This window comes from Lissotriton helveticus, chromosome 1_2, assembly GCF_964261635.1.
Source record: "Lissotriton helveticus chromosome 1_2, aLisHel1.1, whole genome shotgun sequence".
In the NCBI taxonomy this organism is placed as follows: domain Eukaryota; kingdom Metazoa; phylum Chordata; class Amphibia; order Caudata; family Salamandridae; genus Lissotriton; species Lissotriton helveticus.
This window is the reverse complement of record NC_136058.1, coordinates 341,347,768-341,369,370: the sequence shown is the minus strand read 5'-3', so window position 1 is coordinate 341,369,370 and position 21,603 is coordinate 341,347,768. Positions and strand designations below refer to the sequence as shown.

Sequence of the window (21,603 nt, the reverse complement as noted above, 5' to 3'; positions counted from 1 at the left end):
TTTATATATATATATATATATATATAAATATATATATATATATATAATCAGCTCACTTTACCATTTGCAGCTTATAACTATTAGCCACCAGGGGTCACTACTAACCAAAAGCAGTCATTCTACTTGTAAATTGTGCCAATCGAGTGGAACAGCAGCCTATGATTCACCACTGCTTCATCTCATTTTCCAAGAGAATGCAGATGTAAAGTGTTTTTGATGGTACGCCTGTGCATATTGAAATATTCAGAGCATATTCTGAATTTCAGTTAACACATCAGTAAGCATTTTGGCCATCAGTGAATTCAACCTTTTTTCTCAATCGGAATAGGCAAGGATAATGAAAGATATATTTTACAATGTTAGAAAGTACATCATTTTATTTAATTGTGTGAATAAAAGGAATCGCCTCCCCGTCGGGGAATTGAACCCCGGTCTCCCGCGTGACAGGCGGGGATACTGACCACTATACTAACGAGGACTTATTGGCATCAGTTAAACAGTGCTCACCTCCTTGGGGTTAAGGCATACCCTCGATCAATTCACAGTATTGTAATAGGCAGATTTGCTGCTTTTGGTTAGGACAAGTAATCTTTTTTCCTAAATATTACAATACAGAAATTCCTAGCCAAAAACAATCAGTTTTATCAAGAAATTATTTCATTGAAATAAATATCTATCTATCGATCTGTCTATCTGGCTATCTTTCTAACTATCAATATATATATTTATATATATATATATATATATATATATATATATATATATATATATATATATATATATATATATATATATATATAGATATAATCAGCTCACTTTACCATTTGCAGCTTATAACTATTAGCCACCAGGGGTCACTACTAACCAAAAGCAGTCATTCTACTTGTAAATTGTGCCAATCGAGTGGAGCAGCAGCCTAGGATTCACCACTGCTTCATCTCATTTTCCAAGAGAATGCAGATGTAAAGTGTTTTTGATGGTACGCCTGTGCATATTGAAATATTCAGAGCATATTCTGAATTTCAGTTAACACATCAGTAAGCATTTTGTCCATCGGTGAATTCAACCTTTTTTCTCAATCGGAATAGGCAAGGATAATGAAAGATATATTTTACAATGTTAGAAAGTACATCATTTTATTTAATTGTGTGAATAAAAGGAATCGCCTCCCCGTCGGGGAATTGAACCCCGGTCTCCCGCGTGACAGACGGGGATACTGCCCACTATACTAACGAGGACTTATTGGCATCAGTTAAACAGTGCTCACCTCCTTGGGATTAAGGCATACCCTCGATCAATTCACAGTATTGTAATAGGCAGATTTGCTGCTTTTGGTTAGGACAAGTAATCTTTTTTCCTAAATATTACAATACAGAAATTCCTAGCCAAAAACAATCAGTTTTATCAAGAAATTATTTCATTGAAATAAATATCTATCTATCGATCTGTCTATCTGGCTATCTTTCTAACTATCAATATATATATTTATATATATATATATATATATATATATATATATATATATATATATATATTCACTGAAAAAACCATAGGTTATAGACCATATATAGTTAGGAAATAGCATTTAGAAAACCTTATTTTACTCACACAAAACCATTGAAATTCCATATATAGTTAGTTGCACTAACTATATATCGCGCACCTGCAATCCACTGCTGATGATGTCACATATTACATCATTCATGACATGGTCAGTGACATCACTGATGACATCACTGATGACATCTCAAATGACATCACTGATGACATCACTGATGACATCTCATTTGACATTACTGATCACATCACTGATGACATCATTCATGTGATGATACAATGAACCTCTTCAGACTCTAATATAACCTTAGATACACTCAGTGTAAACAGACACTCACAGACTGTCACTCATCCATGGAGTTACTCACACACCTAGTCAGTCTTGCAAAGAATCAATCACACCTCGATTTCCTCAACTATATAGTTATACACACCTTACTTATTGGAACATATAATAACACATATTTACTCTGTTATACAATCCCTGATACAAGTTCACAATAATCCATACAGCCACTCACACATTCACTGGCTCTTATGCACAGTTATTTATATATGTCAACTATCACATGTACTGTGTTTTACATATGTACTTACTTTGACATGTAGCACTGAGATATCCATTCACTCACCAATACACTCATGCACACAGTCAACCGCCCATACAGATGTTTCCACATGCACTTTTGAACCCATACATCTAGTGAATCAACTGCTCACACATCTATGCACAGAGTCATACACCTCCCAGACACCCACACACACACTCAGTCTCCCATACAAATACTTGGGCAACTAATCAATAACCCATATAGTTAGTCATATAGCTAATGATCAACACATGCATCAGATTACAAAACAACAGACACAATGATGCACAATTTAAAACAGTTTAGTCACTAACCCATGCACTCAGTGAGACACATTTAATCACTCACTTATACAGTCAGTCATGCACCTACTAAATCCTTCATCCAGACACTTATACATCCACTCATTCTTCAATATGTAAGACATATTTTAACTTTACAGAAGCATACAGTCACTGGATGTTGTCATCAGTGATGTCATCAGTGATGTCATTTGAGATGTCATCAGTGATGTCATCAGTGATGTCACTGACCATGTCATGAATGATGTAATATGTGACATCATCAGCAGTGGATTGCAGGTGCGCGATATATAGTTAGTGCAACTAACTATATATGGAATTTCAATGGTTTTGTGTGAGTAAAATAAGGTTTTCTAAATGCTATTTCCTAACTATATATGGTCTATAACCTATGGTTTTTTCAGTGAATTTTCAAGGTTTTGTAAATGCTAATTCCTAACTATATATGGTCTATAACCTATGGTTTTTTCTGTGAATTTCATTGGTTTTTTAACAGCTAATATCTGTAGCTGTAAAATGTATTCTTCTTTAAATCCAAAAATATATTTTATATGTTTATGAATAATTTTTTTTTAAAATATTTTTTTTTCTTCGTTCCCGCTTCGCGAATCGGGAAGCTTCCCGTTAGCTGACCTTGATGCCGCGAAATAGACCGCGAGCCGGTAAACGTTTCTTTACCGCAAGTGCCGCGTTAGAAAACAACATCGTGACGCCTCCCGTCCGCATGACGTTTCACGTTGTCGCGTGATACGTCATATGACGTGCTACGTTAGCGAACTGGTACGCGAAGCGAGTCGCAAAGCGCAGGTTTCTGGAAGCAAACCGGGAGGCCCTGCAAAGCGCTTAACGTAAACACAGCAAGTCATGTGACTTGGTAATAACACTTTTCATTGGTTCATTTCACTTTTGGTTTCCTAATGATGTAAGACTAGGTCATATAATCTAAAATGAACACTTTTGATTGGTTGAGAACTCTTGTTTTTCCCAAATGATGAAAATCCCTCCTTCTTTCCTCACTCTGACTTTCATCATTGTGAGAGAAAGACCCTTTGTGATCACTGAGCAATGGCTTCTTTAGTAGCTTCAGCTGGTGCTTCCCCACCACCTCCACCACATCCAAGGAAGAGTGGACCACCTGCTCAAGTTGTAATTCAACAAGAAGAAGAAGAAGAGGAACAGGAGGACGAGCACGAAGAGAGGCAGTTTTTGCCTGAGCAGCCCAAGACGTCTCACCGGAAAGAAAACTTCATTTGGCAATTTTTTAAAATTCCCAAAGGTCAGAAAAAAGTAAATGCAAGATACGTAACTTGCCTTATATGTCAAGATAGACTGTCCAGAGGGACCGACAAAAAATACAGTTTCGGAAACTACACAATGCATCGCCATATGACTAGGTGGCATCCTAACAACTACAGTGCTGCACAGTTTCGGAACGACCTAGATAATCTCCCTATTATGGCAAGAAGATCTGTTGTACCGGAAGTAACGGGACCAGAGGGCAGGGAGATGGTGCCAAATATACAAATGAGATTTGGTGAAGTAAAACACACCTGCGTATTTTGCGATGGATTCATTTCCTACGGAGAAAGAAGCATCACTCTGATCAACAGAGCTATTGACTATCATATGCAAGTTTGTCCGAAACGCCCAAAATAATAAATACTTCTTTTTTTTGTTTTGTTGCTCCTGTTGAGCCCTTTACAATGAATCGTTTTCATTGCCCCCTCCAAGAAAAACCCAAAAAAATATAAAACTGTTCCGAAAAATTCAAAAACAGTAAAAAAATGTTCAGAAAAATTAAAAAAAAAGTTCTTTTCAGAACTACCTCCCCGTTATTAAAAAATTGGTACAATATTTGGAACTGTGCCAACCTCTATTTCTCTTAGTTCGCTTCCTAGTTCGCTCGCTGGTACGCGAACTGGAAGCGAACCAAAAACAGTAAGTATAAGGGAAGGAAACACACACTTATGTTAAAAGAAAGACAGCTATAGGGGAGTAAACTAGAGATACTATTACCCATAATCCACTACTGATGATGTCACATATTACATCATTCATGACATGCTCAGTGACATCATCAGCAGAGGATTGCGGGTTTTTTGGCAACATGCCTTATCCACGGTTTAATAACGCTGCCTTTTGCTTTATATAAGTTTTCAAATTGTATGAAATATATACCAATAGGTCTTTATGAACCTTTAGGTAGTGCTTTTGTTCATGAGGTCTGGTCGCTTCCATACACATACAGATGTTTCAAAGATGATCAAGAAGTTTATCTGAATGGAGAGGAATGCACTGAGACGCCAGATCATTCACTAATGTGTAGGCACATACAGTTACACGATTCATGCAACAAACACCGACCAAATATGGCTTGCGTGTTGCAAGGCACGCCAGTTCCTGCTATCATCCCCACGTTCAAGTTGTTGGAAAATGGTAGTTATTTGATGCTCAATAATGAAGATTGTTCTGAGTTAATTAAAAAGTATTCCTTTTATCGTAACAGTAAGTGAACGGGTTATTTGCTGCAGAAATGTTCTATTTCCTCCCACACATGAACATAGGGAGTTTTCAATCTGGCCACAAATACCAACCTTGGGACACGTTTCAACGGCATGACAAGAATAAGAGCTCTTTTGTCTCAGAGAGAGGTGGCCTTGAGTTCGGCCCGTGAAACTTTCGTACTTCACATAGCGAACACCCGTACACAGGTTTGCCTTTCAATTTCAGCAACATGTTTCCGACTATCTTTAACGCATCCTCCACAAAATCCCTGGCACACTTTTTTAAAGTTGTTACCAGTGGTCTCGTGACTTCATTTGAGAAAATCTTTGGAGTCATCCCTGCTCCCTTTCATTCCATTTTCTCCACTCTGCTTCGTGGATTGCATTTTTACTTGCATTACCAGCGGACGCTCTTGTGCTTTTTTACATTTTTAAATATGGATGTCCCTCCTATGCAACCTCCGACCCTGCAGCTGCTGACACTGTTCCGCAATCGCATGCTAGAATATTATGGCACAATGCCGTTGGCGATATTAAGCACGGCATATGGATTATCTTTTCGGTTCTCCTACTTCACCTGTGTCCAGCCTGTATTTCACTGCCTGACCTGTGATTTCGATTGGGCCATTGATTTGTGTCTCTGCGGACCGGTTTCTCCTGACGTCGACTTTAATCAGCTGATGACTCCTATCATTACTCACGAGTTGATTTGTCCTGGCGAAAGGATTATGGCTGTGGCATTGATGCATGGACTACTTGGTCCCTGGAATTTACTGGCGGCAGCACAGTCTTTCTTGGAACACAGCTTTCTTGAAAACCCACCGAGCTGTCCTCTGATGGTGATAGAGGATCCGGTGCTGGGAGAGCACGTATGTTCTTTTCCGCTTTTAAATTGGATGGCTGAACTGTTTTCGGATGAAGACGGTGACTTCCTATTGGAGGCTGTTGCAGCTTATTTTGCATACACAGTTATGTCATAGACCTTTTTCATGTTTCATATGCTGAGTACTAGCATTTCATTGACAATTCATTGACTTATTTGTCAAGTTTTTATTATTTACCTTGCCTATTGGCTTAAGACTCGATAAAGTACTTGGCTGTTTTATTTTTCTTTAGCATTGAATTTTCCTAGTTTTTAATGCTTTACCTTGCGGACCGTCCACATATAAACTTGCAATCTGCTCTCATGAGATGGCACTTCTATTATCTTATTCAGTTCGTTTCCGGATCATGAGGAGGTGTCATCTAGGTCCTGGATATCTTTACACCGTGTTAAGTTAGCATGGGCTCATTACCGGTTTAAACGCCATTTTTCCTTTTTTGCAACTTCTGCACACGACACTTAGTTGTTGCTTTAGCTTTCCACCTAGTAGTTCATCGTGGTTTACATGAGAATAATATGTTATTGGTCTACTATCTGCTTTACTTGTTAAACTATATCTGTACAGCGAGTGCTAAAGTTTCAAGAACAACACGATACAGAATTGTTATGAGGTCTGATCTCCACGACTTCATACTCATAACATAAGTGCAACTTCTGCCAATTCTGGGCATGAGGCGGGTTTTATATTGCTTTGCCGAACACACATACACAACAGTTGATGCGGTTCACATGAAGAGAGAGCTGGTGTATGCTGATGTGATTCCTTCAAATGTAAGACACTAAAGTATGGACACGCCCTAAACCAACACAAAGAGACCTTCTTAGCAAATAATATAATATGTGTATTAGGGAGGGTGAGATATAAGCAGCCGCGGGCCGTGGAGGGAGTTACGATGGGGCAGGGAGGCGGGGAGGGGGAGAAGCAGGGTGGAGCCCTCTCTACCTTGCCCCTCCCCCTCCCCGCCTCCCTGCCCCACCGTAACTCCCTCCACGGCCCGCGGCTGCTTATAAGTGTTGCTAACTCTTATTCATTTACAGCATGTTAACATACTGTCACCATTCGCTTTTTATGTACTAGTAACTATGCTGGTAATTTTGCTACTGATAATATGTGTACTTGTATTCTCCACCCTGCTTCTCCCCCTCCCCGCCTCCCTGCCTCACCGTAACTCCCTCCACGGCCCGCGGCTGCTTATAAGTGTTGCTAACTCTTATTCATTTACAGCATGTTAACATACTATCACCATTCACTTTTTATGTACTAGTAACTATGCTGGTAATTTTGCTACTGATAATATGTGTACTTTTATTATCTAAGGTACTACGCCTGAGAAGACGGCATTAGTAAATAAACATTTCAAATACACATGTGTTCTTCTTAACTCCATGTTCTGGTTTCTAAGAAATATATAACGACCGACTGTTCATGAGTTCCACGTATCCTGAGGTACTATAAGTTCATATTCTGGATTGTCTAAACATTGAGAGTTTGTTATATCCAATGTGACACTGTACCTAGCTTGCTAAATAGTTTTTGATTACTAACGTGAGTTTTGGGACACCCTAATTCGCCGAGGTTCCAATCCTCTGTCCACAGTTCTGTGTGAGAACAGAAACCCTGCGACAAGGGCACCCCCGACCCTTGCTGGAGCTTCATCACACTTGCGATACAACTCCAGCAATGCGCCACCTTTACGGCACAGATACATCACGCATCTGTGCTGTTTTTGCCCCATGATGCGCCGCATTGTAAATGCAGCACACCATAGGTGACGGAACAGCGGCACAGAATGACTAACACATCCCTGGTGATGCGCCAGTCATCATAAATCTATCCCTATGCTTCTTATCTTGTTAGAGATGAACCGCCATATGTATCATAAAAGTAATTTGCATTTCCTAAATAGCGAACTTTAAGGAATAAATAGCGATTCTTTACCATTCCTAGTTTGCGATGAGCTATTTGCTAATTAGCCGAATGTAGCCCAATGAAGCCCAATGTAGCCCAATGTAGCCCAAAGATGGCCGCCAGACACACAAAAAAACAAATGTAGCCCAAATATCAGCCAGATGTAGCCCAACTATAGCCCAGTGACAGAATGACCAATCAGCTTCGCAAACCTCCGTTACGCGAAGCGGAGCGCTGTTACAGATATATATCTTTTTTTGAACGTTAATTTCTCAAAATCCACTGGAGCACATATATTGAGACCTAGCAAAGGCACATCGGGCTACCAGTCCCTAATATTTTGCCAAGTTTCGTGCAAATCCATTCAGCCGTTCAATTATTATTTTTATTATTTTTTTTTGCCCCGCGGGGCCCTTTTAAAACCTCCACATCAAACCTAGGGGGTCAGCGAGGATCTACTATGCCCCCTTATAGTTATTTCCCCCTTTGTTTTGACCTCCTCTTGTCTCTCGATCCTACCGAGAGACAAGATGGGGGCCGCTACGGACTGTTTGGAATGTTGACAGACGCCGGAGAACCAATCAGCTTCGCTTCACAAAGCTCCGTTGCGCGAAAAGTCCGCGAACCAGAGCGCTAACCGGTCCGCTGTTACAGATATATATCTTTTTTTAAACGTTAATTTCTCAAAATCCACTGGAGCACATATATTGAGACCTACAAAAGGCACATCGGGCTACCAGTCCCTACAATTTTGCCAAGTTTCGTGCAAATCCATTCAGCCGTTCGGGCTAAAAGTGAGGCCAACCGCCCTATGGAAAACTCAATGTTAAAAACACGTTTTGGGACCCCCCTTTTTTCTCGGCCCCCACTGGACGAACCCCCCCCCAAATTTTCAAGGGCTGCTCAGAAACAAAATGTGCCATTTTCCTGAAAATTTCAGCTGATTCCGTCCACAAACGCCAAAGTTATTAGACATAGAATTTTCAAAAAACCCATAGAGAAAAAATCCTAACTATATATACCTACTGGCGACCGCCAGTAGGTAATATATATATATAGATATAATCAGCTCACTTTACCATTTGCAGCTTATAACTATTAGCCACCAGGGGTCACTACTAACCAAAAGCAGTCATTCTACTTGTAAATTGTGCCAATCGAGTGGAACAGCAGCCTAGGATTCACCACTGCTTCATCTCATTTTCCAAGAGAATGCAGATGTAAAGTGTTTTTGATGGTACGCCTATGCATATTGAAATATTCAGAGCATATTCTGAATTTCAGTTAAAACATCAGTAAGCATTTTGGCCATCGGTGAATTCAACCTTTTTTCTCAATCGGAATAGGCAAGGATAATGAAAGATATATTTTACAATGTTAGAAAGTACATCATTTTATTTAATTGTGTGAATAAAATGAATCGCCTCCCCATCGGGGAATTGAACCCCGGTCTCCCGCGTGACAGGCGGGGATACTGACCACTATACTAACGAGGACTTATTGGCATCAGTTAAACAGTGCTCACCTCCTTGGGGTTAAGGCATACCCTCGATCAATTCACAGTATTGTAATAGGCAGATTTGCTGCTTTTGGTTAGGACAAGTAATCTTTTTTCCTTAATATTACAATACAGAAATTCCTAGCCAAAAACAATCAGTTTTATCAAGAAATTATTTCATTGAAATAAATATCTATCTATCGATCTGTCTATCTGGCTATCTTTCCAACTATCAATATATATATATATATATATATATATATATATATATATATATATATATATATATATATATATATATATATATATATATATATATATATATATATATATATATATATATATATATATATATATAGATATAATCAGCTCACTTTACCATTTGCAGCTTATAACTATTAGCCACCAGGGGTCACTACTAACCAAAAGCAGTCATTCTACTTGTAAATTGTGCCAATCGAGTGGAGCAGCAGCCTAGGATTCACCACTGCTTCATCTCATTTTCCAAGAGAATGCAGATGTAAAGTGTTTTTGATGGTACGCCTGTGCATATTGAAATATTCAGAGCATATTCTGAATTTCAGTTAACACATCAGTAAGCATTTTGTCCATCGGTGAATTCAACCTTTTTTCTCAATCGGAATAGGCAAGGATAATGAAAGATATATTTTACAATGTTAGAAAGTACATCATTTTATTTAATTGTGTGAATAAAAGGAATCGCCTCCCCGTCGGGGAATTGAACCCCGGTCTCCCGCGTGACAGACGGGGATACTGCCCACTATACTAACGAGGACTTATTGGCATCAGTTAAACAGTGCTCACCTCCTTGGGGTTAAGGCATACCCTCGATCAATTCACAGTATTGTAATAGGCAGATTTGCTGCTTTTGGTTAGGACAAGTAATCATTTTTCCTAAATATTACAATACAGAAATTCCTAGCCAAAAACAATCAGTTTGATCAAGAAATTATTTCATTGAAATAAATATCTATCTATCGATCTGTCTATCTGGCTATCTTTCTAACTATCAATATATATATTTATATATATATATCTATATATATAAGGTACGTAGTGCTCCCACGTCGAAGTGTTCAGTAACAGCCGTTACTGTCGAGCAGGAAAATAGGAGCAGCGAGACCCAGAAATGGTGCAAATGTTATTTTATTAAATGTTAGCCCAGCACCAGTCCGCCATATATATATATATATAATCAGCTCACTTTACCATTTGCAGCTTATAACTATTAGCCACCAGGGGTCACTACTAACCAAAAGCAGTCATTCTACTTGTAAATTGTGCCAATCGAGTGGAACAGCAGCCTAGGATTCACCACTGCTTCATCTCATTTTCCAAGAGAATGCAGATGTAAAGTGTTTTTGATGGTACGCCTGTGCATATTGAAATATTCAGAGCATATTCTGAATTTCAGTTAACACATCAGTAAGCATTTTGTCCATCGTGAATTCAACCTTTTTTCTCAATCGGAATAGGCAAGGATAATGACAGATATATTTTACAATGTTAGAAAGTGCATCATTTTATTTAATTGTGTGAATAAAAGGAATCGCCTCCCCGTCGGGGAATTGAACCCCGGTCTCCCGCGTGACAGGCGGGGATACTGACCACTATACTAACGAGGACTTAGTCGCATCAGTTAAACAGTGCTCACCTCCTTGGGGTTAAGGCATACCCTCGATCAATTCACAGTATTGTAATAGGCAGATTTGCTGCTTTTGGTTAGGACAAGTAATCTTTTTTCCTAAATATTACAATACAGAAATTCCTAGCCAAAAACAATCAGTTTTATCAAGAAATTATTTCATTGAAATAAATATCTATCTATCGATCTGTCTATCTGGCTATCTTTCTAACTATCAATATATATATTTATATATATATATATATATATATATATATATATATATATATATATATATATATATATATATATATATATATATATATAGATATAATCAGCTCACTTTACCATTTGCAGCTTATAACTATTAGCCACCAGGGGTCACTACTAACCAAAAGCAGTCATTCTACTTGTAAATTGTGCCAATCGAGTGGAGCAGCAGCCTAGGATTCACCACTGCTTCATCTCATTTTCCAAGAGAATGCAGATGTAAAGTGTTTTTGATGGTACGCCTGTGCATATTGAAATATTCAGAGCATATTCTGAATTTCAGTTAACACATCAGTAAGCATTTTGTCCATCGGTGAATTCAACCTTTTTTCTCAATCGGAATAGGCAAGGATAATGAAAGATATATTTTACAATGTTAGAAAGTACATCATTTTATTTAATTGTGTGAATAAAAGGAATCGCCTCCCCGTCGGGGAATTGAACCCCGGTCTCCCGCGTGACAGACGGGGATACTGCCCACTATACTAACGAGGACTTATTGGCATCAGTTAAACAGTGCTCACCTCCTTGGGGTTAAGGCATACCCTCGATCAATTCACAGTATTGTAATAGGCAGATTTGCTGCTTTTGGTTAGGACAAGTAATCTTTTTTCCTAAATATTACAATACAGAAATTCCTAGCCAAAAACAATCAGTTTGATCAAGAAATTATTTCATTGAAATAAATATCTATCTATCGATCTGTCTATCTGGCTATCTTTCTAACTATCAATATATATATTTATATATATATATATATATATAAGGTACGTAGTGCTCCCACGTCGAAGTGTTCAGTAACAGCCGTTACTGTCGAGCAGGAAAATAGGAGCAGCGAGACCCAGAAATGGTGCAAATGTTATTTTATTAAATGTTAGCCCAGCACCAGTCCGCCATATATATATATGTATAATCAGCTCACTTTACCATTTGCAGCTTATAACTATTAGCCACCAGGGGTCACTACTAACCAAAAGCAGTCATTCTACTTGTAAATTGTGCCAATCGAGTGGAACAGCAGCCTAGGATTCACCACTGCTTCATCTCATTTTCCAAGAGAATGCAGATGTAAAGTGTTTTTGATGGTACGCCTGTGCATATTGAAATATTCAGAGCATATTCTGAATTTCAGTTAACACATCAGTAAGCATTTTGTCCATCGTGAATTCAACCTTTTTTCTCAATCGGAATAGGCAAGGATAATGACAGATATATTTTACAATGTTAGAAAGTGCATCATTTTATTTAATTGTGTGAATAAAAGGAATCGCCTCCCCGTCAGGGAATTGAACACCGGTCTCCCGCGTGACAGGCGGGGATACTGACCACTATACTAACGAGGACTTATTGGCATCAGTTAAACAGTGCTCACCTCCTTGGGGTTAAGGCATACCCTCGATCAATTCACAGTATTGTAATAGACAGATTTGCTGCTTTTGGTTAGGACAAGTAATCTTTTTTCCTAAATATTACAATACAGAAATTCCTAGCCAAAAACAATCAGTTTTATCAAGAAATTATTTCATTGAAATAAATATCTATCTATCGATCTGTCTATCTGGCTATCTTTCTAACTATCAATATATATATTTATATATATATATATATATATATATATATATATATATATTCACTGAAAAAACCATAGGTTATAGACCATATATAGTTAGGAATTAGCATTTAAAAAACCTTATTTTACTCACACAAAACCATTGAAATTCCATATATAGTTAGTTGTACTAACTATATATCGCGCACCCGCAATCCACTGCTGATGATGTCACATATTACATCATTCATGACATGGTCAGTGACATCACTGATGACATCACTGATGACATCTCAAATGACATCACTGATGACATCACTGATGACATCTCAAATGACATCACTGATGACATCACTGATGACATCTCAAATGACATCACTGATGACATCACTGATGACATCTCAAATGACATCGCTGATGACATCACTGATGACATCTCATTTGACATTACTGATGACATCACTGATGACATCATTCATGTGATAATACGATGAAGCTCTTCAGACTCTAATATAACCTTAGATACAGTAAGTGTAAACAGACACTCACAGACTGTCACTCATCCATAGAGTTACACACACACCTAGTCAGTCATGGAAAGAATCAATCACACATCCATTTTCTCAACTATACAGTTATACACACCTTACTTATTCAAAGATATACTAACACATATTTACTCTCTTATACAATCCCTGATACAAGTTCACAATGATCCATACAGCCACTCACACATTCACTGGCTCTTATGCACAGTTATTTATATATGTCAACTCTCACATGTACTGTGTTTTACATATGTACTTACTTTTACATGCAGCACTGAGATATCCATTCACTCACCCATACACTCATGCACACAGTCAACCGCCCATACAGCTGTTTCCACATGCACTTTTGAACCCATACATCTAGTGAATCAACTGCTCACACATCTATGCACAGAGTCATACACCTCCCAGCCACCCATACACACTCTCAGTCTCCCATACAAATACGTAGGCAACCAATCAATAACGCATATAGTTAATCATATAGCTAATGATCAACACATGCAGCAGTTTATAGAACAACAAAGATAATGATGCACAAATTGAGACAGTTTAGTCACTAACCCATGCACTCAGTGAGACACATTTAACCACTCACTCATACAGTCAGTCATGCACCTAATAAATCCTTCATCCAGACATTTATAAATCCACTAATTCTTAAATATGTAAGACATATTTTAACTTTACAGAATTATACAGTCACTGGATGACGTCATCAGTGATGTCATCAGTGATGTCATTTGAGATGTCATCAGTGATGTCATCAGTGATGTCACTGACCATGTCATGAATGATGTAATATGTGACATCATCAGCAGTGGATTGCGGGTGCGCGATATATAGTTAGTACAACTAACTATATATGGAATTTCAATGGTTTTGTGTGAGTAAAATAAGGTTTTTTAAATGCTAATTCCTAACTATATATGGTCTATAACCTATGGTTTTTTCAGTGAATTTTCAAGGTTTTGTAAATGCTAATTTCTAACTATATATGGTCTATAACCTATGGTTTTTTCAGTGAATTTCATTGGTTTTTTAAAAGCTAATATCTACAGAAGTAAAATGTATTCTTCTTTAAATCCAAAAATATATTTTATATGTTTATTAATAATTTTTTTTTAAATATTTTTTTTGTTTCGCTCCCGGTCCGCTAACCGGGAAGCTTCCAGTTAGCTCAATTCGATTCCGCGATCCCGTCCGCGAACCGGTAACAAATCAACATAGTGACGGTATTGCGTTGCCGCGTAATGCGTCTTATGACGTACTGCGTTAGCGCACCCGGAAGTGCCCCGGGGCGCGGACCGAGGCGCGAAACGCAACTCCCCGGAAGCGATCCGCGGCGCGAAAGCGCGACGTATCGCGTTGCCGCGAAATGCGTCTTGTGACGTACTGCGTTAGCGCACCCGGAAGTGTCCCGGGGCGCGGACCGAGGCGCGAAGCGCAGCGAACCGGAAGCTAACCGGGGAGCGTTCCGCAGCGCGTAACATGAAAGTTAGAGGTCATGTGACTTGTTAATAAAGCTTTTCATTGGTTCATTTCACTTTTAGTTTCATAATTATGGAAGGCTAGGTCAGGTGACCTAAAAATAACACTTTTCATTGGTTGAGAAGTATTGTTTTTTCCAAATGATGAAAACCACTCCTTCTTTCCTCACTCTGACTTTCATTATTGTGAGAGGAAGACCTATTTTGCTTCTTGGAAGACCTATTTTGATTCTATGAAAATGGCTTCACTGATTGCTTCAGCTGGTGCACCCCCACCACCACCTCCACCTCCTCATGGGAAGAGAGGACCACCTCCCCAGGTGGTTATCAACACTGAGGAGGAAGATGAAGAGATGGATGAGGAGGGAGAACAACCACAATTTCTTGAAGAGTTGCCCCGGGTTTCAAGAAAGAAACCCAGTTTCATCTGGCAGTTTTTTTCCATCCCTCGTGGCCAAAAAAAGGTCAATGCCAGGTATGCAACATGCCTCATATGCAAGGAACAATTGTCCAGAGGGACGGACAAAAAATACAGCTACGGTAATCATACCATGCATAGGCATATGACGAGGAAACATCCCTTAAATTACAGCCGGGCGGAATTAAGGGATATGATGGACAATCCTCGACCAACTCCTGTGACGAGACCAGCAACATCGGTTTCTTTATCACCAGAGGAGGCACGGGAAACTGTGCCAAATATCCAGCCCAATTTTGGGAACATGATACACTTATGTATGCGCTGTCGTGGATTATTAGCTTGTGGCAACATGAGCATCAATGCACTGAACCTGGCGTATGAACACCATGATTGCCCTAACCACCCCCAGTAATTTTTTTTTGCTCCTGTTGAGCCCTTTTCAACGCCTGTTTTTTGTTGTTTCCCCCCCCCCAAAAAAAACAAAAAAAATATAAAATCGTTCAAAAAATACAAAAAAAACAAAAAATGTTCAAAAAATACAAAAAAAATATAAAACAACAAAAATATTAAAAAAAAGTTCTTTTCAGAACTACCTTCCCTTTCCCAAAAAATTGCTAGAATGTTTAGCACTCTGGCAAGCTCTATTTCTTTTGGTTCGCTTCCGGTTTAGCTTCCCGGTACGCGTACCGGGAGCTAACCAAAAATTTTTTTTTTTTTTTTAAAAAGAGTAAGTATAAGGAAAGTAAACAGAGAGTGATGTTTCAAGAAAGACAGCTATAGGGAGTAAAGAAGAGATACTATTTAATAGATCTATTTACCAAAGAACAGACAGAAGAGGGTATAATTGTGAAAAACAAAATAGATAACGAAGTGAAAGAAAAACAAGCATTGGCATAGCCAATAGGTATCGACTTTGGGACCTTCTAAGTCTTTAGTTATGCAGCATAATATCCTTGGTGCAGCAACATCAACTGTTGCATGGCTAAACACGTATAAGGTCCCAAAGGCGAGACCTATTGTCTATGCCAATGCTTGTTTCTTAAGTAGAATTGCAATACGTATGGCTCTTCCATGTAAAAAAATCTTATCTTGTGCTCTAAAGATTGCTAAAGTCTCGACAGAGAACAGGCTAGATTGTAAGTAGGGTAAATTGCGCTTGGTGATCTGTTTGAGGGAGCGTCTGCTTTGCCTGGTGTCTTTGGAGAGCAATTTTGATTGTTATACTGGACAATATAGCCCTAATGTAAATAACATAGGGGCATATTATCAACATAGGCAATAAAAGTTTTGCAGCTTTTATCGGCAGAAATGTGTCGCTAAAGCTGCTTTTGCGGCAGAAAACTGCCGCTAAAGCCGCTTTTGCACCAGTTTTCTGCTAATAAAAAGAGCAATAATTTTATTGGCTGCATTCATAATATGCCCCTTAGTGTGCTTCAACTACACAGAGAAAGCATTATGAACAAATAGTGATACAGTGATCAGTCAAAGACACTAAGAGTAATAGAGACAGAGTGAGTGAACAAGAGTGAGGAACTATGAGAAGAGAGGGACTGAGAAAAACAGTGGAAGGAGTTGAGTAAGTAGGTATTAGAGAAAGGAATGAGGGAAGTAGCAAAGGCAGGAAACTGAGGATTAAAGAAATGAAGCAGTGGAACTAATAGTAGTTCAATGTGATAGAAATGTAACGAAAAGAGTACAAAATACTTACCTTATAATTGTCGTTAAATTCCTCACTTTTTATTTTTATACTTTCAATCTGTGAAAGAGAGAACAAACATTTGAAAAATATAAAAACATGTATTAAAAAATTACAAAAGACAAGGGCAAAGATTGAAGGACAAACAGTTTTTCAATAACTTTGACACTTACAGAAGCTACACAGTCCTAAAGATATACATTTTAAACTAACACTATCTTGATGCAGATGAAGTGAGGCCTATCTTAAAACATGGTGCATCTTTTGCATTGCTGTTGTCTCAGAAAAGTGTCGCAAGACACTAAAATTTAAAATAATTGCTTCAGGATGCCAATAAGATGTCTACTATCCAGAGTTTTGTTTCAGGTGAGGCCTACTCAGGGTTGCAGATGAAATTTCGAGTTGTTGAAGAGAATAGAGGACATAATACATGTGAAGGTCTACCAATGAAGTGAGTCATGTCCACTGCAATCTTCAACAAAGTCCAAACCTCCTATGTTTCCCTGGACAGACCTAAACTTGATCTGCACAATGTGATTCGTAATGACAGGAAACACACATGATGTAATTGAAATACATGCAATTTATTTTGCTCATTTCACAATCACATCACTTGTGTTTCCTTTGCTTATTTATCTCATTGTGCAGATGTAGTCTAGCATATCAAAGAATACGCAGAAGTGCAGCACTGCATGCAACAACTTTGACACTTACAGAAGCCTCACCTTCTCCATGCCTCCTACACAGTTCTACATATACATCATAAATGCAAACAGTACAGAATTAATTATACATGTTAAATGGTTTATTTTTGCTGTTCTCAGAATGTATCAAAATTCACTAAAAACAGTGACTTGAAGGTATTCATCATGTAACAGCGGGGAAAAAAAAACACAATCAAAATGATTGTGTTTAAAAAACCCATACAACATCAGAAATCAAAAATCAGAACTCCTTAAAGTTAACTTACTTTCCATGACGTCCAAGGATGTCCTATGAATAGCTTACACTCTTTTGTGCTGTTATTACTTTCAGCCCGCCACTTTCTGAAAGAAAATCTCCATCGTTTTTAAAAACATGTTACATACAATAAATGACTTCTTGCTCTCTACCACAAGATTCCACAAGGCCAAATCTTGTCAGAGCCATGTATAACTCTTGGATTTCTTGTTAGCCAATCCCATCATTTGGCATTCCCGCAACTTTCAGAATTAAAATGTTGAAGATCATTTTCACAATCCTGGAATAGTAATATCTTCCCCTTCTTGCTCAGTCATGTTCTACATTTCCTATGACACTGATACTGCTTAATATGAAGCAGACTTACACTACCTCTATGACTACAACAATTATTTAATTCTCTACATCACTTTTAATCACAAAGCAATGTAAAACAGTAGACAGCATTGCAGACTTACATTCCCTCTACTCCATGTTTTGATTGGCTGCTTCAATTAGCTTATAAAAAGAAACAGTTTTTCTGAACTCATTCAAAGTGCACATATATCTCCATGATGTCCAGTCCTATGATTAGAAGTTATGTCTCTGAACTACACTTATCCTCAAGGCCAAATTGTGTAGGAGCCATTAGAACTTCTTGAAATTCCACAGAGCACATCCCGAGATTATTTCCCTAAAATTTTGGTTTTAAAAACACCAGGTAAGAGTTTTTAAGGTCATACGGCAATTTTTTTTTGAAAATTAAAACAGAATCATTGCAGAATGACCAGCCATTTCTAGACTTTAAATAAGCTGTGTAATGTCCTGATGATATTGAAGGGCCGTCATGATATATAATTGCTGTAGTTACAAAAGTCCTTCCTGATATTGACAACTGCGAAGCTACAAAATTTTTTATTAAAGTTGTCAATTTTGTTCCATCAGGCCTACATCGTTGGAACATTAAAATGACGTACTGGCCATATGTTCGTATAAATAATGTGGACATCATTTCAGATTTACATTGGCTACACTCCATGTTGTGATTAGCAGCTTTTACTAGCTTATTAAAGGAGACTGATTTACTGTCTGGCAAAGTTAAATATATAAATCTTTCTGAGTCTACACTAGTAGTACTTGATATCATACAGTTCTCGCAGTCATGCTGCCATTGATAAGAAAGCCCAAACAGCTGATCTACATCTACACCTTCAGCATGTAATACATCAAGCATATACATTAAAAACTCCTGACAATCTTGCTGAATATTTTGAGAGAATTGTGTTTGGCCTGAACATCTGTCTAACAGATTTCGAATTTCAGACACACTTTCTATGTTTCTTCTATCAGTGGTACATTTCTCTAACACAGAATTTAACAAACCGCAAAATCTTTGATCAGAATTGACCACAATCTCTTCTTTTACATTTTTTAGAGAAAACAAAACATTAATTACTACATTAGCATAGCAGTTGACACCAGAACTGTTTTCAAACTGAAAACCAACAACATCTTCAACAGAATCCTTTTTGTTTCTGCTTGTAATTTTAGGTTCATTCACTTTTTGTCTTTTTGCTATAACCTCCCCAGTATTGTTCTCATTTCTTCGTTTCCGGCCTACCAGACGTTTCTCAAACAAAGGAAACTGAGGCAAATGTGGCGCATACTCTCTTCTTAACCTATTGTATTCCTTAACACAATCTAGATCTGCACAAATGTTTGTGACATCACACTCAATCAAGTACAATCCCGATAAAGTTCTAACTCGTGACAATGCCACATATGCCATACCCTCCTTGAACACAGAACTGCCAATATTCACCAATGCACTGTCTACACTTAAACCTTGCGATTTATGGATTGTCACCGCATATGCCAAGCAAACAGGAAACTGCTTACGGCGAACATATAAGTCTTTTACAAGCAAAAATCTAGCAGAACAACGAGCAATTAGCTGTACTTCCTCAATGCCATCAAATTTAATTTTTAAAAATTCAATTCCATCTCTATTTCTGTATTTCACAAAATCAACAACATTACCCATTGATCCATTTACCAGACCTCTTTCAACATGTAAATTCCTTCTTAAAATTATACGGCAGTTCAAGCACACATTCAGAGTCTTTTCAAAACCTGCAGTTTTAGATATACTCTTCTCTAATGAATCCAATTTTGTTTTCAGATTCTCAGACAAAATAATTGTTGATCCCATATGCTCTACTCTATCAATAGCTTCCAGTTTCACAATCTCTTGCTTTTCTAAATGCAACATTTTGTTGTTAAATTTGGCACATTCTGCAAGAGTTGGCATCAAACATATTCCAGATTTCTTTTCAGTAATTTTCTGAAAAATATTCTCAGGCACAACATCTTGTTCTGGATATAAATTTGACAGTAATCGTGCATGTAAAGCTTCTTTCCCATGCTCGGTCACTTTTCCAATTCTAACATCTTGTAGAATAGTCTTGTAAACTTCATCCTTCGCCTGACGCATATTTTCATGCAGTTCAGCATAATTGAAGTTTAACCATATATTGACGTTGCCAATGCTGCCTAGGCACTTCCTGGTATCTTCATGCGTGAGCATTTTGAACACAGGTTGCCCTTTCACTGGTGTCAGCTGCAAAAGATCTCCGAAAACAATGATGTGTTTGCCACCAAATAACACATCATACTCTGTTTTGAGAACTTCTTGCATCCTCAAATGCACAAAGGCAAGCATGACATTGGAAACCATGCTTACTTCGTCAATGATAAGAAGTTTCATTTTCCTCAAGATTCTTGAAACTTCAAAACAAGCATCTCCAGATAGCTTGTGATATTCTAATTTGTTGTCATGCTCCACTGGCAGCATCAGTAAACGATGTAAAGTAATCCCTTTAATATTATGTGCTGCCAGTCCAGTTGGAGCAGTGACAACACAAGACAGCGATGACTCTGTCTTTTCCTGCAAATAGCATGAAATTGCTTTAATGAGGAAACTTTTTCCAGTTCCCGCTTCTCCACTCACGTACAGTCGGACAGGCTTCAACGACGTACATGAGCACTCTTTCTTATCATGACTTAATCCATGATCAATTTGCATGGTAACTTCGTCATATATTTTCCTCTGCTCAACGTTGAGTTGCCTTTCCAACTCTTCTAAGTTAACCGCATCCTCTTGAGCATGTGCCATGGCTCTTTCCACTTCATTCATAGCAGTGGCAGCTTCATTTTCGATAAGAGGTCCTCCTAGTGGATCCTGACTCAATGAAGCAGAACTCTGACTGTCCTGAGAACTGTCTCTGGCAATCTCGGCTGCAATTGTTGCTTCCTGCTCAATTTCCGCATTCAACATTTCTACATATTTGGGAAAAGCAGGACATTCTATGGTCTCCTTGGCGGCATTGAAAGAGTCTTCGTAACAGAGGAAATCTCCAAGCAGTTCCTCTTCTGCACGCCAAGGCTTGAAAAGTTGCAAAAGTGCTAAATAGAAAAACTCCTTTTTTTCAGGAGATTCGCCACTCAATTTTCGATGGTTTATCAAGTGGCATTTTCTTTGCTTGACCAGACATCCCTCACTTCCTATTACAGCATACACTCCTTTCTCAGTATCTTCTTTGATGTTCCTCTTGAATATGTAATTTTGCAGAACCTCATACAGACAAACATTCTCGAGGTGACTGCTTCGATTTGGATAATATGTATCCAACATGTTTGTCTTCAAAATGTCGGTACTGTTTGGCTCCTTTTCCGCCAAATACTCAATTTCCCGCACAGGTTTCAGAACTCTATTACGCGTTGCAGCAAGACCAAGACT

General features: G+C 38.2%; 3 non-coding genes across 3 annotated transcripts; all 3 read right to left on the bottom strand.

Annotated features, from left to right (window-relative positions):
• Window positions 1-406: 406 nt before the first annotated feature.
• Window positions 407-478, bottom strand: TRNAD-GUC (transfer RNA aspartic acid (anticodon GUC)). The gene has a single exon. It is a non-coding gene; the product is annotated as a tRNA-Asp (tRNA).
• Window positions 479-9,169: 8,691 nt separating this feature from the next.
• Window positions 9,170-9,241, bottom strand: TRNAD-GUC (transfer RNA aspartic acid (anticodon GUC)). Its single transcript has one exon. It is a non-coding gene; the product is annotated as a tRNA-Asp (tRNA).
• A 1,576-nt stretch (window positions 9,242-10,817) lies between these two features.
• Window positions 10,818-10,889, bottom strand: TRNAD-GUC (transfer RNA aspartic acid (anticodon GUC)). The gene has a single exon. It is a non-coding gene; the product is annotated as a tRNA-Asp (tRNA).
• Between the last annotated feature and the right edge of the window lie 10,714 nt (window positions 10,890-21,603).